Below are 15,046 nucleotides of genomic sequence, written 5' to 3' on the forward strand. Positions count from 1 at the left end.
TTATAAGTTATATTCGTTAAGAATCAATGTGTACATATAATAAATTAAGTCCCAAAATGGATGTAGCAACTGCAGATTGCCCCTTTAAGACCAATCGAGATGTGGACAATCAGTCAGGTGGAGGGGCAGGGTTCTTCCTGCCGTAGTGCCCTTGAGCAAGGCACTTAATCCCAAGCGTGAAGGCACTTAACCCAGAACCTGTACCTCCAACCTCAGGGTGGATGGGCTGATCAAGGAAAAAAATAAGAATTTCTGTTCTCGCACAGACAGTGGACAAAGTATGCTTATTTTTCTTGGTGGATATTAGACATTGATATTAACAGTAATTCTTGGTAGATATTAGACACGGACATCAACAATAATAGTTCAAAACTTATACTTGAACGAACTGGGCCACAGGTTAAAAGACAAGGTGGGTAGGTACATCACCGGTCTCAATGAGAACTGGGCCACAGGGTACATCACCGGTCTCAATGAGAACTGGGCCACAGGTTAAAAGACAAGGTGGGTAGGTACAGCACCGGTCTCAATGAGAACTGGGCCACAGGCTAAAAGGCAAGGTGGGTAGGTACAGCACCGGTCTCAATGAGAACTGGGCCACAGGCTAAAAGACAAGGTGGGTAGGTACATCACCGGTCTCAATGAGAACTGGGCCACAGGTTAAAAGGCAAGGTGGGTAGGTACATCACCGGTCTCAATGAGAACTGGGCCAAAGCCCTGTTTTCATTTTTTAACTCCTTGTGAAATGTAGCAAGACATCTCATCTCACTTTCAAGGCAATAAGAGAGCACGATTGTCTTGAGCTAAACACATTACCTGCTTTACACACAAACACACACAAACACTTCCTCCCCCCCACACACGCACGGCTACAGAACAGCCTTTCTAGAACCCCTGTCCTGTACTGTCAGGTGGTTGAATCTGGCTTTTCTATCAAGGTTTTCTATCAGTAACTCTTCTCTCCAGTGTCTCCTTTAGGCATCCTTTAGGTATCCTTTAGGCATCTCTGTGTGGGTCAGTTTACCACCCAGGAAACGAGGAAACTCCCAGCTCTGCTGCGCTGACACTGTGCTATTGATTGGTGCTTTCCAGTTACAGCTCAGCAAATAGAAATAGTCTCAGGGTTTCAGTCGCCTGCCAGGTTACTGGGCAGCCTCCTCAGTCAGTGGTGACGGATGCTGTACTGTAACCAGGCTTTCAGGCGAATTAACTTTCAGAGCAGGTACAAGTCCACTGATGGATTCCTTTAAATGTTTCACCTTTATGGAAATGGCCCCATGCAGTTTTATTTCACTACCGTTATCCCATCGCTAGGCTACTAGAGTGCAGGAGCTCACACGAAACATGTGAGTCCATCGGAGCGGCATTAAAATATGTCGCTAATCAAGCAAGGTGCTTTGTCGCAAGCTAGCTAGCAGGGGGTAGGAGGGAGGGACACAAATCACCCTCACTGACATATACACACACACAAACACACACAGAGGAGAGGGTATACTCTGTCCTCAGCGAGCAGATAAATCCTGCCATATCTCAGTGTAACGGTGTGCAGGATAGGACACACACACACACACACACACACACACACCAGGACAGAACATTGCAGCAGCCCAGCAGCAGCAGCTGGGCAGGACATGTGAACAGCTAGTCGCCAAATAGGGAATGCGCTATATCATGATTGATAAGCCCAAACATAGTCTTAATTGAAGTGAGCGGGCCAGCCAGCCATGTCAGCCAGCCAGGGATGTCAGCCAGCCAGCCAACCAGGCATGTCAGCCAGCCAGCCAGCCAGCCAGCCAGGCATGTCAGCCAGCCAGCCAACCAGGCATGTCAGCCAGGCATGTCAGCCAGCCAGCCAGCCAGCCAGCCAGCCAGGCATGTCAGTCAGCCGGCCAGGCATGTCAACCAGCCAGCCAGGCATGTCAGCCAGCCAGGCATGTCAGCCAGGCATGTCAGCCAGCCAGCCAGCCAGCCAGCCAGGCATGTCAGCCAGCCAGCCAGGCATGTCAGCCAGCCAGCCAGCCAGGGATGTCAGCCAGCTGGCCAGGCATGTCAACCAGCCAGCCAGGCATGTCAGCCAGCCGGCCAGGCATGTCAGCCAGCCAGCCAGCCAGGCATGTCAGCCAGTCAGCCAGCCAGCCAGGCATAAGGTGAATGCACCTATTTGTAAGTCGCTCTGGATAAGAGCGTCTGCTAAATGACGTAAATGTAAATGTAAATGTCAGCCAGCCAGGTATGTCAGCCAGCCAGGCATGCCAGCCACAGTTTACAAATATGTTTTTTCTCCTTTCTCCACTCTTTGTCTGTGTTCTCTCTCTCTCTCTCTGTAACGATCCCGGCAGTCTGAGTCGGGTCCTGTCTGGTGACTAGTTTTTCCTGTTCGTGATCTCCAGTTTCCCGAGGGTTCGGGAACGCTCCGGGGAGCTCTCTTGTTTTCCGCACCTGCATCCCATCAGCAATCTGCACACCTGGTCCTGATCATCACCCTTCTTAGGCTCTGGCCAAACATCCAGTTCCTGCCGGATCGTTAGCCATGAACAGTAGGTTTATCAGAGTATCAGTCCTAGAGCTTCTAGCGTTAGTTTTGTTGTTTTGTACCTTGTTGGTTTATTGTTGACTTACCTCCGTTTTTGTTCCATCTCCAGTCACTCGTCCGGAACCCTCACCCTACCTCTGCCTGATGGTCGGCGGCTGCCGAGCCATCATTGGACCAACACCTGCACCCTCAACAACTCATCCACGCCGCCCGCTCTGTTCCCTGGATTATCCTGCACCTTTTTGAATCTGTAATAAACCCTCACCTTCGTTCAACTCTCCTTGTCCTGGTCTGCTTCTGGGTTCTGTCTGAGGGAACCGTGACAGAACGATCCGGCCAGTAATGAACCCAGCGGACCTGGACTCTGTTCGCCATGCCATTACCCATCAGGAGAAGATGTTGGGCCATCATAGCACGGTACTACAGGAGATCGCGTTGTCAGTTCGGAACCTTTCTACCGGTCTGACGGAGGTCCAGAACCAACGCAAGTTTCCGGTGGAGGATCCACTACCGGTTTCACCCATCTCGCCTGCCGCTTCTGGAGCTGTGTCCTTCCGTGAGCCCGAGGTTCCGACGCCGGATAGATATGAGGGGGGTTGAATGACATCACGGTCAAGAACAAGTATCCCCTGCCCTTGATGAGTTCTGCCTTCGACTCCTTACAGGGTGCTACGGTGTTCACCAAGCTAGACCTACGCAATGCGTATCACCTGGTCCGGATCAGAGAGGGGGACGAGTGGTTGACGGGTTTCAACACACCGATGGGTCACTTCGAGTATCAGGTGATGCCGTTTGGACTGACCAATGCTCCAGCGGTATTCCAGAGTATGGTGAACGACGTCCTGAGAGATATGATCGGTCTCTTTGTGTTTGTTTACCTGGATGACATTCTGATCTTCTCGAAGGAACCTTCCGACCACGTCCAGCATGTCCGGCAGGTTCTGCAGCGATTGTTGGAGAATCGCCTGTTCGTGAAGGCCGAGAAGTGCGAGTTTCACGCCCACACGACATCCTTTCTCGGGTACATCATCTCCAGGGGGAGAGATTAGGATGGACCAGGAGAAGGTTAGAGCGGTTCTGGAATGGGCCCAGCCCGGTACGAGATTGCAGCTCCAGAGATTTTTGGGGTTTGCGAATTTCTACCGCAGATTCATCCGGGATTACAGCCGTGTGGCCGCTCCGTTAACTGCCTTGACTTCCAGTATCAGGACCTTCAAGTGGAATCCGGAGGCGGATCGAGCGTTTCTGGATTTGAAGAGGCGATTCACCAACGCACCGATTCTCTCTCAACCGGACACGGCCCGTCAGTTCGTCGTTGAAGTGGACGCGTCTGATGTGGGAGTTGGCGCCATCCTGTCGCAGCGATGCTCCACGGACAGTAAACTCCATCCCTGCGCCTACTACTCTCGTCGCCTTTCGCCTGCGGAGAGGAATTACGATGTGGGTAACCGGGAGCTTCTCGCGGTGAAACTTGCCTTGGAGGAGTGGCGCCACTGGTTGGAGGGGGCGGAGCAACCGTTTATTGTCTGGACTGACCACAAGAATCTTGCTTACGTGCAATCGGCTAAACGTCTCAACTCCCGTCAGGCCAGGTGGGCGTTGTTTTTCGGACGATTCAAGTTTGCCCTGACGTTCGACCTGGATCTAAGAACGGCAAGGCGGACGCCTTGTCCCGGATGTTCTCCAAGACGGAGGAGAGTGGGTCCAAGACCGAGACAATCCTCCCCCCGGAACTGCGTCGTGGGAGCAGTTATGTGGAGGATTGAGGAGGAGGTGCTGGCGGCCCTTCGGACTCAGCCCGGTCCCGGTAACGGTCCACCCGGTCGGTTGTTTGTGCCTGAGTCGGGTTCGTCCTGCTGTCCTCAAGTGGTCCCACGCCAGCAAGATGGCTTGTCACCCTGGCGTGGCTCGGACAATGGCGTTTCTTCGCAGACGCTTTTTGGTGGCCTGCCATGGCCGAGGATACTCGGGGTTTTGTTGCTGCCTGTCCAGTGTGTGCGCAGAATAAGAGTACCAATCGGCCCAGCTCTGGACTACTTCACCCCCTTCCTATTCCCGGCGACCATGGTCGCATCTGGCCCTGGACTTCGTCACTGGGTTGCCCGCTTCTGAGGGGAACACGGTCGTTCTGACTATCGTGGACAGATTCAGCAAGTTCGCCCACTTTGTGCCAATTGCCAAGCTTCCCTCTGCCTCGGAGACGTCCGAGATCCTGGTTAGGGGAGGTTTTCAGGGTCCACGGTTTGCCCAGTGATATCGTTTCCGACCGTGGCCCTCAGTTTACCTCTGCTGTCTGGAAGTCCTTCTGTTTGGCCATTGGAGCTACAGTCAGTCTCACATCTGGGTTTCACCCCCAATCCAATGGTCAGGCGGAGAGAGCCAACCAGAAGATGGAATCCACGCTACGCTGTCTGGTCTCTTCCAACCCCACCTCCTGGGTCTCTCAGTTGCCTTGGGTTGAGTATGCCCACAATACTCTCCCTACATCTGCCACTGGGATGTCTCCCTTCCAGTGCCTGTATGGCTACCAACCTCCCTTGTTCCCTTCTCAGGAGAAGGAGCTCTCAGTGCCTTCTGTTCAGGCCCATATTCGTCGTTGCCACCGGACCTGGCATCGGGCCAGAAAGGCACTCCTTAGAGTTTCGGACCGGTATCAGCTCCAGGCGAATCGTCGCCGGATCCCCGCTCCCACCTACACCATCGGAGATAGGGTCTGGTTGGCCACACGGGATCTTCCTTTACGGACTGAGTCTAGGGAAGTTGTTACCGAAGTTCATTGGTCCGTTTGTGGTGGAGAAGGTGATCAATCCAGTGGCAGTTCGACTCAAACTACCGAGGACGCTCAGAGTCCATCCCACCTTTCATATCTCCTGCCTCAAGCCTGTCTTCCTCAGTCCTCTGTTGCCTCCTCCGCCTCCTCCTCCTCCTCCTCGGATGATCGGAGGTGGTCCTGCCTACACGGTGCGTCGCATCATGGATTCCAGACGGCGGGGCCGGGGTTTCAGTATCTCGTGGACTGGGAGGGGTATGGCCCTGAAGAGAGGAGTTGGATTCCGCGGCGACAGGTCCTAGATGCTGACCTCATCAGTGATTTCTACCGCCTCCATCCTGGCGCTCCGGGAGGTCCGCCCGGTGGCGTTCGTCGGAGGGGGGGTACTGTAACGATCCCGGCAGTCTGAGTCGGGTCCTGTCTGGTGACTAGTTTTTCCTGTTCGTGATCTCCAGTTTCCCGAGGGTTCGGGAACGCTCCGGGGAGCTCTCTTGTTTTCCGCACCTGCATCCCATCAGCAATCTGCACACCTGGTCCTGATCATCACCCTTCTTAGGCTCTGGCCAAACATCCAGTTCCTGCCGGATCGTTAGCCATGAACAGTAGGTTTATCAGAGTATCAGTCCTAGAGCTTCTAGCGTTAGTTTTGTTGTTTTGTACCTTGTTGGTTTATTGTTGACTTACCTCCGTTTTTGTTCCATCTCCAGTCACTCGTCCGGAACCCTCACCCTACCTCTGCCTGATGGTCGGCGGCTGCCGAGCCATCATTGGACCAACACCTGCACCCTCAACAACTCATCCACGCCGCCCGCTCTGTTCCCTGGATTATCCTGCACCTTTTTGAATCTGTAATAAACCCTCACCTTCGTTCAACTCTCCTTGTCCTGGTCTGCTTCTGGGTTCTGTCTGAGGGAACCGTGACACTCTCTCTCTCTCTCTCTGACGATCTTATAAAATCTCTCTCCCTTTCTCTCTATATCCCCCCCCTCTCTCTCTCTCTCTGACGAACTTATAATATCGCTCTCCCTTTCTCTCTATATCCCCCTCTCCCCCCTCCTCTCTCCCTCTCTCTCTCTCTCCTCTCTCTCTCTCTCTCTCTCCCCCTTTCTTTTTCATATTTGTGGCTTACCCAAATTCTCTTATGCAACAAAAAACCTGTCTTGATATATTATCTGAGCTTCATCATTACACTAATAACTTTACAAAACACATGGTGAACAGCTGGTGGAAATATCGGTCCAAATGCCCCCTCCCTCCATCCCTTCTAGCAGCATCATTACCCAAGGTCAGCATCAACACAGAATGTGTTTTCCCTACATAGTGTACTACTTTTGACCAGGACACTATGTAGGGAATAGGGTGCCATTTGGGACGCAGCCAGAGAGATGTTACACCACTGTTCTCTCTCTCATCTCATTATGTCATATATATTATTTAGTTATTTATGATATTTGCTTAAAATGTATGTTAATTTTCCAATTGGATGCTGCACCACCAGTTGTATTCTACCAATGGGCATTCGCCCTCAACACAGATTTGACACACGATCATTCGACACACGATTCATTTATTCATCAAATGACAATAAAATGACAGTGATCATACGATCACACACCAACTGCCACCGAGTAGCTTTTTCTTCACAGTCAAAATAACTCCCAAAGATTCGAAACGAGTTATCAAAAATGGATAGTAGACCTAAGCGATAATATTTCCAAAAACATAAAGATAATTTAGTCTCGAAGGAGCTTGGAAAAACAAGCAGTGGTATAGAATGGTAAATGGACCAGTGTACCAGGACAGCGTCTCTTTATTATTTTAATTGAACCTTTATTTTAACTGGGAAGAGCACAGCGCCGGCGGCAAAACGAATCAGTTTATGGGTGTTATAGTAAAGACCATAGGCAGCTCGTGAGTTTCAAGTTTGTGGAAGCTTACAATTTATCCTACAATTTCTACGGATCTGCGTGCCAGTTATGATTATTTTTTTATATGCGCATTTTGGTGGAACAGTTTCATTTCAATAATAACGTTTTCGTTTCTCAAAATCATTGTCACATGGTTAATCATACACATTTTAATTAAAATGATAAAAAACTAAAAGTAAAAATGCAACTAAGGCGAGAGCACCATCGTCTGCCATATGGACACATTGATACACTGTGGTCCATTGGCGGCTAAAGAAATTAGTATATATAACTCAGAGATAGCCTAAAGGCCAATGCAGAAGTAGCCTATAACTTCCATCATCAACTAAATAAAATACATAGGCCTAAAGCAACAAATAAAAACATCCTGATGAAAATTCTGCTCCTCCCTTTCTATCTGTCTTGACTTGAACCATCACTAGTGAAGTGCAACATTGTATCAAATCAATCAGCTAGATCAGTCCTGAAGCTGTCTCTAGCAAACTTGCAACATTGTATCAACTAGCCTATTCTGGGCCCTCAGTTTCCCATGCCAGTGAGCTCGGGTCAGACAGCTGTTTTTTTAAGACGTTTCCACTGGATATATGGAATCATCATATCATGATCATTTGCTCTTTCACACTGAGGCTTGGTGATTATCGAGGGAGTCCGGGAGCGTGGGAAAGATTTTTCAAATACTGAAGAACTATCATTTGCAATGGATGTAAAAAAAAAAAAAAAAAAAACATACTTCGTTTACAATGTGTGAGGTGAAGAAAAAATAGCCAGGTAGGGCTACTGCAGAACATGCTCAGACATGCTCTCCCTCAACACGATCAGCACAGAGAAACCAGACACGTGCTCATTGCTCTGACGGAGCACTCCGAACAAAAGACAGTGAAAAGATTGACAAAGCTCTTAATGGTTATGAAATAAACCTAAACTTGTTTCTCACAGGTGTAGCAGGTTGTGAACTCCGCAAACAACGTTTCCACTCGAGAATGAGAATGGTAAATGACTGTAATTAATACATGCATTAACAGAAATGTATGTAACCAAATGAAGAGCGATTAACGGTACATTTACTAGGCCTACTGGGGACAGGTTTTATTTTATTTTACCTTTATTTAACAAGTCAGTAATGGGGAATTGATAACAAATAAACCATCAAAGGGCAAACAATTCACACAATGATGCTGTCTGGCCAGAAATAGTGTGACATGCCATCCTCTTTTTTTGGTCCAGACAGCATCAGATAATGGTCTACACGTACTGAGATAGAGGGGAGCTGTTTCGCTCGCTCGGATGCTTTATCTGAGATTGATGCGTCTTTCTTTTGGCGTTACGTCTCGGTCAAATAAATGATCAATATTTCAATATTTTATTTGGACGGGCATGGAGGTACGGTAGGGCGGGCCAGGCCCCTTAAGGTCCGTCCATAACACGGGCCCTGGAAGCGCACATGTAAGCACATACCAGTGAGGTGACAGTGAGACATGGTCCGGGCACAAGGTAACCCAACAGGGTAACCCCAAATCAAACAAATGTTTCCCCCGGGGCCACATTCGGTCTTCAACGAGGTCCAGACAGCCACATTGAAAATGTGATATATTTCCTCGCCATCAAAATTTGCAAAAAATAGTCCTCTATCTATCTATCGTTTTTTGAATTTTTGATTCCTAACGGTCTAGCTTTCATTTCATTTGAATTTTAAATGCTCCCTGACTGTGTAGCTTTCATTTCGGTGTTTATCAGCCATCTGGACCCTGTGCCCGGCCCATGTCTCACTGTCACCTCACTTGTATGTGCTTACAGGTGCGCTTACAGGGAGGTCACCTGACACTTGTCTGAAACTCTAGAGCAGCACCCAGCTCACCCCATAGAGGACAGGACGATGGCCAAGAGAGGATTAGGTAGCTGATTACATAGTGGCCGCTTCTCAAGGGCAAACAAGGACTTTCAGAAGTCTGCTGGATTTATGTAAGGGATTTTCCTTTTGTTAAAGTAAATTAATAAATATTGAGATTAGTTAAATTCATACATTTACATACTTTATATTTGCATATATGTGAGACTGAAAGCTTTCATCATTGAGGATAAAGCCATGTGAAGGAAATTGTTCAGCTAATGAAGTTAATGACCATAGTGTCACTGGTAACCTTTAACTTCAGACAGTAAAACCCCCTAAGGCACCTAAAGGACTCTCAGACCATGAGAAACAAGATTCTCTGGTCTGATGAAACCAAGATTGAACTCTTTGGCCTGAATGCCAAGCGTCACGTCTGAAGGAAACCTGGCACCATCCCTACGGTGAAGCATGGTGGTGGCAGGATCATGCTGTGGGGATGTTTTTCAGCGGCAGGGACTGGGAAACTAGTCAGGATCGAGGCAAAGATGAACGGAGCAAAGTACAGAGAGATACTTGATGAAAACCTGCTCCACAGCACTCAGGACCTCAGACTGGGGCGTAGGTTCACCTTCCAACAGGACAACGACCCTACACACACAGCCAAGACAACGTAGGAGTGGCTTCAGGACAAGTCTCTGAATGTCCTTGAGTGGCCCAGCCAGAGCCCGGACTTGAACCCGATCGAACGTCTCTGGAGAGACCTGAAAATAGCTGTGCAGCAACGCTCCCCATCCAACCTGACAGAGCTTGAGAGGATCTGCAGAGAAGAATGGGAGAAACTCCCCAAATACTGGTGTGCCAAGATTGTAGTGTCATACCCAAGAAGACTCAAGGCTGTAATCGCTGCCAAAGGTGCTTCAACAAAGTACTGAGTAAAGGTTCTGAATACTTATGTAAATGTCATATTTCAGTTTTTATTTTTTATAAATTAGCAAACATTTCAAGGGAACCCGTTTTTGCTTTGTCATTATGGGGTATTGTGTGTAGATTGATGAGGTGAAAAAAAAAAATTTAGTCAATTTTAGAATAAGGCTGTAACCTAACAAAATGTGGAAAAGGTCATGGGGTCTGAATACTTTCCGAAGGCACAGGTGTGTGCCTTTCCAAATCATGTCCAATCAATTTAATTTGCCACATCTCAAGGATGATCAATGGAAACAGGATGCACCTGAGCTCAATTTCGAGTCTCATAGCAAAGGGTCTGAATACTTATGTAAATCAGGTTTTTAACTTTTTAATTTTTAATACATTTGCAAAAATTTCTAAAAACATGTTTTCACTTTGTCATTATGGGGTATTGTGTGTAGATTGCTGAGGATTTATTTTTACTTAATCCATTTTAAAATAAGGCTGTAATGTAGCAAAATGTGGAAAATGGAAGGGGTCTGAATACTTTCCCAATGCACTGTATGTAACACTTCAGCATCTGCGGTGAAAGGTGACAGAGCTAGAGCGGTGTTTGTCAGACCATGAGACATCCCGAAAATCGGTCTGTAGAGGTCCGAACGGGTAGAAAAGCCTAGAAACTATTAGGACTCCTATATAGTGTAAAGGTGAGACTCTCACAAACACGTACATGTTTTGCTCTAGGACACCCACAGACCTCACAAGACTCGTCTGAAGGTACCCCGGTACCAGTCGGAAAAAATTATGGAAGTATATATGGACACTGCTTAGTGACAAAAATAAGGGGTTAAACACATGTAAAAAAATATATACATATACACTACCAGTCAAAACTTTGGACACACCTAGATTTGAGCACTAAATGTATCAGGGCATTTTATGCATAGGCCTTAGGTGTCCACAGTCTGATATTGACATTTTAATAAATCCACACACACACACACACACACACACACACACACACACACACACACACACACACACACACACACACACACACACACACATATATATATATATAAACACTACCAGTCAAAAGTTTGGACACTTACTATTTTTTACATTGTAGAATAATAGTGAAGACATCAAAACTATGAAATAACACATATGGAATCATGTAGTGTCCAAAAAAGTGTTAAACAAATCAAAATATATTTTATATTTGAGATTCTTCAAATAGCCACCCTTTGCCTTGATGACAGCTTTTCACATTCTTGGCATTCTCTCAACCAGCTTCATGAGGTAGTCACCTGGAATGCATTTCAATTAACAGGTGTGCCTTCTTAAAAGTTAATTTGTGGAATTTCTTTCCTTCTTAATGCGTTTGAGCAAATCAGTTGTGTTGTGACAAGGTAGGGGGGTATACAGAAGATAGCCCTATTTGGTAAAAGACCAAGTCCATATTATGGCAATAACAGCTCAAATAAGCAAAGAGAAACGACAGTCCATCATTACTTTAAGACATGAAGGCCAGTCAATACGGAAAATGTCAAGAAAGTTTCTTCAAGTGCAGTCGTAAAAACCATCAAGTGCTATGATGAAACTGGCTCTCATGAGGACCGCCACAGGAATGGAAGAACCAGAGTTACCTCTGCTGCAGAGGATAAGTTCATTAGTGTTACCAGCCTCAGAAATTGCAGCCCAAATAAATGCTTCACAGAGTTCAAGTAACAGACACATCTCAACATCAACTGTTCAGAAGAGAATCAGGCCTTCATGGTCGAATTGCTGCAAAGAAACCACTACTAAAGGACACCAATAAGAAGAAGAGACTTGCTTGGGCCAAGAAACACAAGCAATGGACATTAGACCGGTGGAAATCTGTCCTTTGGTCTGGAGTCCAAATGTGAGATTTTTGGTTCAAACTGCTGTGTCCTTGTGAGACGCGGTGTGGGTGAACGGATGATCTCTGCATGTGTATTTCCCACCGTAAAGCATGGAGGAGGAGGTGTTATGGTGTGGGGCTGCTTTGCTGGTGACACTGTTTGTGATTTATTTAGAATTCAAGACACACTTAATCAGCATGGCTACCACGCCATCCCATCTGGTTTGGGCTTAGTGGGACTATCATTTGTTTTTCAACAGGACAATGACCCAACACACCTCCAGGCTGTGTAAGGGCTATTTGACCAAGAAGGAGAGTGATGAATTGCTGCATCAGATAACCTGGCCTCCACAATCCCCTGACCTCAACCCAATTGAGATGGTTTGGGATGAGTCGGACGGCAGAGTGAAGGAAAAGCAGCCAACAAGTGCTCAGCATATGTGGGAACTCCTTCAAGAAAAGCATTCCAGGTGAAGCTGGTTGAGAGAATGCCCAGAGTGTGCAAAGCTGTCATCAAGTCAAAGGGTGGCTATTTGAAGAATCTCAAATATAAAATATATTTTGATTTGTTTAACACTTTTTTGGTTACTACGTGATTCCATATGTGTTATTTCATAGTTTTGATGTCTTCACTATTATTCTACAATGTCGAAAATAGTACAAATAAAGAAAAACCCTTGAATGAGTAGTTGTGTCCAAACTTTTGACTGGTACTGTATATGATTCCTGACATTTCTTATATCTCTCAGATATAGGATAGATACTTCAGAACAAACTTCCTTTATATGTTTTGGGGGGACTATCTGTTGTTCCTTGTAGTGAATCTATTATTCAATGCGTTTGTATGGGCTAATAGCAGTAAGGCCAAAACAATTATTTCATCAAATCATTCTTAAAATTCCAAATCAAATAGCAAAATAATCCTTGGTATGACCTTCTTAAATCAATTTGGTTTTAAGAAACAACCAAAAACACGTGCTTCCTGCTGCAAATCATTCTAAGAAAGACTACCTGCGAGGAATTAGGACATCATAGCTGAAGCTGGGAAAGTTAGTTTTGTTGAATGTGCAGGTTTGAAATTACACACCGTGCACAGTGCTGGCAAGATGAATAGTGTACTTACTAAGGTACCTGCAGATTTATCACGGGCCCGCCTGAAATATTGTCCTCATAGCTATGTGCTCTGACAACAAATACTACAAGAGAAGAAAATTGCATATAGGTCAGAATATTGTTTTTATATATTTTCATAGAAATATGTTATATTTTAGATCACGCAGCTAATCAGCATTTCATTTTACAGTGTTTTTGTGTTTCTCAAGATACTTATTTTGGTTGTCATTTAAAAATAGCACAGACTGGTACAACATAATAATGTATCCTTGCACATTCTGTCTGTGGCAGGTAATATCATTAGCTACAGTACACGTCACAGTACATCGCTAGCTGTTGAAAAAACACACAACAATATGGGAAAGAGGACAGCAAGGAGCAAGACTAAACCCAGGCCAATTTGAACAAAACAAATATCAGAACAGTACTAGCAATTTGTCCAAAGTTAAACAAAGATGTTTTAAGGTTAGAGTGTATTAGATGTTTTAAGGTTAGAGTATATTAGATGTTTTAAGGTTAGAGTGTATTAGATGTTTCAAGGTTAGAGTGTATTAGATGTTTTAAGATTATTATATTAGATGTTTTAAGGTAAGAATGTATTAGACATTTTAAAGTTAGAGTGTATTAGATGTTTTAAGGTTAGAGTGTATTAGATGTTTCAAGGTTAGAGTGTATTAGACGTTTTAAGATTAGAGCGTATTAGATGTTTCAAGTTTAGTGTATTAGATGTTTCAAGGTTAGAGTGTGTTAGGTCCTCTGTAGCTCAATTGGTAGAGCACGGCGCTTGTAACGCCAGGGTAGTGGGTTCGATCCCCGGGACCACCCATACGTAAAAACGTATGCACACATGACTGTAAGTCGCTTTGGATAAAAGCGTCTGCTAAATGGCATATTATTATTAGATGTTTTAAGGTTAAAGTGGATTAGCTGTTTTAAGGATCAACAGAGCATAATACTGTCTATTGTTCCATGTAGTAGAGTGTTCTTCATGACTCCTATCAGACAGACAGTACAGGATGGATAATGCATGTTGACTGTGCTATAGCATGGCTGACTGAGCTCATTCTTCTCAGATGGAGTGGCGTTGGAGGGGTGATCAAACAACTAACCTTGCAGCTACAGTAAAGGGTGAACGCTTTGATCCCTCTCAAGTTACTCGGTGTCAATAGCGTGTGTCATTTTGTAATTTGGGTGAACTAGCCCTCTAACTCAGGCTTCAGCACGTTGCTATGTCAGTGACGTCTCACAAGTTGATTAAATCATCTGTATTATGTATTCTTCTTCTGACAGAATCATATGGGCATTGTTACAGTATGCAACATATCTTTGTGTGGACAGTTCAGTAACATTCAGTAACATTCCGTAACATTCCGTAACATTCAATTCCATTCTGTAACATTCCGTAACATTCAGTTACATTCAGTAACATTCCGTAACATTCCGTAACATTCAATTCCATTCTGTAACATTCCGTAACATTCAGTTACATTCCGTAACATTCCGTAACATTCAGTAACATTCAGTAAGATACACATTGACAGTCAGTTGATTCAGTGAAATTGCCCTCCGTCCTCCCGACATTTTTGAAGATACAAATCATGAGGATGCAGCTAGCTGCCTGAGGAAAGGTCTTCATATTGATCTATTGGTCCAGACTGTTCCCCTGGCGAAGGGAGCTGTGTGTGTGTGTGTGTGTGTATTTGTTTGTGTGTGTGTATATGTGTGTTATATTATATTAGCTTCAGGAACGTAGTCAAGGTACACTGATTATCAATCAGGGTCTCCTCACTTATTCAGTCCCTTTAGCGATGATACATCATTTAGCAGAGTTATGTGTTGGTTTATTTATCAGACTTGTCCTTGTTCCTGTGAAATGATGCCTGTGAGATTACAGTATGTCAATAAGTTATCTCATTGACAAGAACAGGCTGAAATGACACTCTCGCAACTCCCTCAGCTCAGAGAGAGAACCAGAGAGTGACATCACACTAGGCTGTTGGTGTTGCCGCCGCAGTGATTCTGCATTGAGACTTCTATATTATCCTTCTAACACCTCCAACCCAGTCTGCTCAGTCAAAACGTG

The sequence above is a fragment of the Coregonus clupeaformis genome, chromosome 9, assembly GCF_020615455.1.
Source record: "Coregonus clupeaformis isolate EN_2021a chromosome 9, ASM2061545v1, whole genome shotgun sequence".
Classification (NCBI taxonomy): Eukaryota; Metazoa; Chordata; class Actinopteri; order Salmoniformes; family Salmonidae; genus Coregonus; species Coregonus clupeaformis.